We start from the raw sequence: 4,220 nt of genomic DNA, 5'->3' as shown, positions 1-4,220 counted from the left end.
GTAGATCTTCTTTTTCAACATTCTAGATTATTCTGAAAGTCACTTAATTTCTAGAATAAAAGTTATTTTCAATCTCTTTAATTAAAATGCAATAAAAAATCAAACAGAATAAAGACAGGTAATAATAAAATTGGAGCAAATCCTATATAATAAAAGGCTAATATGCAAATCGACCAAACAGTAGAATAACATGTTGCTATGATGATGCGCACTGAACACTGGGGGGCAGATGCTCAATGCAGGAGCTGCCCCCTGGTGGTCAGTGCACTCGCACAGCTCAGCCAGATGCCCTGAGCTAGGCTTACAGCTGGTGAGCCCAGTGGGGGTGGCAGGAGCCTCTCCTGCTCTCGCAGCAGCACTAAGGATGTCCAACTGCTGGCTTAGGCCCACTCCTCACAGCCAGCAGGCCTAAGACATAACTTGGACATCCCCTGAGGGTTCCCAGACTATGAGAGGACACAGGCCAGGCTGAGGGTCCCCACCCCGTGAGTGCACAAATTTCATGTACCAGGCCTCTAGTAAATTAATAAAATGCAAATCTAATATTGATTATGTAATGTGCTTAAATGTGAAATTCTAATCAGAATTAGAAAGTGGGACACTAGGGTCCCATGGATTTTGCTGGAATATATTACTGATTAAAACATAGGCCTGTCAAAAGCCTCCTAGCTCTCAATCAACAAAAGATAACATTTAACATAGCATATCATATAAAATATTTTAAGGATAAAAATTATATAATCATATCGATATATTAAGAAAAAAGCATCTGACAAAAATCCAGTACCCATTTATGATAAATGCACTCAGCTAAGTGGAAATAGAAGGGTAAATACCTTAACATAATAAAGGCCATATATAAAAAACCCACAGCTAATATCATATTCAATGGAGAAAAAATAAAGCACTCTCCTTAAGATCAAGAATAAGACAGGAATGTTCACTCTCACCACTTTTCTTCAATATAGTATTAGAAGTCCTGGCCAGAGCATCAGACAAGAAGAAAGAACAAATGGTATCTAAATTAAAAAGGGAGAGGTAAAACTGTCATCATTTGCAGACGACATGATACTATATATAGATAACCCTAAAGATTCTGCCCAAAAAAAGTACTAGAACTGATAAATGGATTCAGTAAAGTAGCAGGACACAACATAAATATTCAGAAATCGGTTGTATTTTTATACACCAATTATGAACTTTCAGAAAGAGAAGCTGATATAACAATCCCATTTACAGCTGCAAAAAAGAAAAAAAATACCTAGGAAGAAGTTTAACCAAGAAGCTAAAAAACCTGTGCTCAGAAAATTATAAGACAGTGAAAAAAGAAGCCAAATATATAAAAGAAATGGAATCAAATACCATGCTAACCACACTGAAGGATGGATAAAGTCGGGGGCGGGCGAGGGATTCATTTTGACTTATGAGCATGAAGCTCTTGAATATTCTATTGAAATCTTCCCATAAGGCCTCCGCTAAATTCTCAGCCTTTAAAACCCTCAAGACCAAGGGACACAGCAGGTGCTCTCCTCTTCCCTCTCCGGGGCAGGTGTGTCACCTCCCCCTTCCCCTCTTCCTCCCCTGAGGCACATTACCTTTGCTTTTCTGTTTCCTCAGCTCCACATGCCCTTCTGTTTGCCTCTGCAACTTGTTTTCTGAGCCTTCTCAACCCAGAAGTAGATTACTTCTACTACCTGTGTAACTTTCTAAATAAACTTTCTGTTATAATTTGAGTTCTTAGCTCTGAATTATTTCCTTGCCGAATCAAGAACCAAGGTTCAATTTCACCGCCAGTACCACAAGTAATAACTATAGCTTGGAATAATCAGGGAAGACATCTCAATGTGATAGGATCTGAAAAATGAATAGAAATAAAAGAAGCAGGAAAAAGAGCGTTCTACATAGTATGAAAGGAAAACATAGAATGAATGTTGAACTGTATTTAGTGAGCTCATCTTGGAATATAGAACTCAGAAATGAGGAAATGTAAATGCTTATTAAAAACATATCATAGCCCTCACTGGTTTGGCTCAGTGGATAGAATGTTGGCTCTCAGACTGAAGGGTTTTGGGTTTGATTCCGGTCAGTTGCAGGTTCAATCCCGTGACCTGGTCAGGCAATCAATCCATGTGTCTCTCTCACATTGATGTTTCTCTCATCTCCCCCTCCCTTCCACTCTCTCGAAAAATCAATGGGAAAATATCCTTGATTGAGGATTAATAAATTATAATAATAAAATAAAACGTAACATTGGCTGACTTATTTCACTTAACATAATACCCTCTAGGTCAGTGGTTCTCAACCTGTGGGTCGCGACCCCTTTGGGGGTCAAACAACCCTTTGTTTTAAAGTCTATTTTGTCTAATATAAGTATCGTTACGCCAGCTTTTTAAAAAAATCATTTGCATAAAATAAGTTTTTCCATCCCTCTTATTTTCAGTCTGTGTGTCTTTAGATCTGAAGTGGTCTACAAATATCATATGATCTTACTTATATGTGGAGCCTAAAAAATAAAATAAACAAACAGACAAAACAGAAACAAATGCATGTGGAGAACAAAGTGATGATTGCCAGATGAGAGGGGGGTTAAGGAACTGAGTGAAAAAGGTGAAGGTATTAAGAAATACAAATTGGCAGTTACAATATAGCCACCGGTATTTAAAGAACAGCATATGGAATATTCTCAGTGATATTGTAATAATTATGTATGGTGCCAGGTGGGTGCTTTATCAGGGGGATCACTTTGTAAGTTATATAAATGTCTAACCACGGTACTGTGCTTCACACCTGAAACTAATACAATATTGAATGCCAACCATAATTGTAACACATTTTTAAAAAGAAAAAGAAAATGTGACAGTGGGCCAGTTTGTGGAAGTTTCAAACACATATGGTGTGAGTTGGTGGTCTAGTTTCACTTTTTTGCATGTATCTGTCCAATTTTCTCAACACCATTCACTGAAGAGATTGTCTTGCCTCCATTGTATGCTCTTGCCTCCTTGTCAAATATTAATTGACCATAATGATGTAGGTCAATTTCTGGAGTTTGTTCTGTTCTGTTCTGTTCCTGTTCTTGTGTCAATACGGGCTGTTTTTGTTATAATGGCTTTGTAGTCTAATTTGATACTCAGTATTGTGATCCTTCCAACTTTGTTCTCCTTTATCAAGATTACTGTGGCTATACCAGTTCATTTTTAGTTCCATATAAATTTTTGGAAAATTTGTTTTAGATCTGTGAAAAGCTTCTGCACAGCAAAAGAAACCATCATCAAAAATGAAAAGGGAACCCACTGTATGGGAGAACATATTTGCCAGTGACACATCTGATAAAGGGTTAACTTCCAAAATATATTAAGAACTTATACAGATCAATAAAAAGAAGACAAATAACCCAATTTAAAAAATGGCCACAGGACCTGAATAAGCACTTCTCCAAAGAAGGCAGACAGATGACTGAGAGACATGTGAAAAAATGCTCAGCTTCACTAATCCTCAGAGATTCAAATTAAAACTGCAGTGAGATATTACCTCACACCTACCAGAGTAGTGGGCATCAGAAAATCAACAAATCACCTGTGCTGAGCAGAATGTGGAGAAAAGGGAATGCTAGTGCACTGCTGGTGGGAATACAGGTTGGTGCAGCCATTATGGAAAGCAGTATAGAATCTACTCAAAACATTAAAAATTGAACTGCTGTTTGACCCAGTGATCCCAGTGTCAATAATATATCCTAAGAAGCCTGAAACACCAATCAGAAAGAACACATGCACACCTATGTTCATAGCAACATTATTTACAACTAGAGGCCCGGTGCACAAAAATTTGTGCACTTGGGGGGGGAAGGGAGGTTCCCTCAGCCCGGCCTGTGCCCTCTCGCAGTCTGGGACCCCTCGGGAGATAACGCCATGCTGGCTTAGGCCTGCTCCCCGGTGGCAGAGGGCAGGCCCAATCCCTAGGTGCAGCCCCTGGTCAGGCTCAGAGCAGGGCCGATTGAGGAGTTGGGGCACTGCCCCGTCATGCACAGAGCAGGGAGATTGGGAGGTTGTGATGCCACCCTCAGTCACGATCAGGGTAGGGCCGATTGGGGGGTTGGGGAGCTCCCCCCTATCAGGCACAGAGCAGGGCTGCTCAGGGGGTTGGGGCACCTTCCCCTGTCACAACCAGAGCAGGATGGATAGAGAGGTTGTGGCCCCGCGCGCCGTGTCACACACAGTGCCGCG

Source organism: Myotis davidii, unplaced genomic scaffold, assembly GCF_000327345.1.
Source record: "Myotis davidii unplaced genomic scaffold, ASM32734v1 scaffold99, whole genome shotgun sequence".
In the NCBI taxonomy this organism is placed as follows: Eukaryota; Metazoa; Chordata; class Mammalia; order Chiroptera; family Vespertilionidae; genus Myotis; species Myotis davidii.
This window is presented reverse-complemented; position numbering follows the sequence as displayed.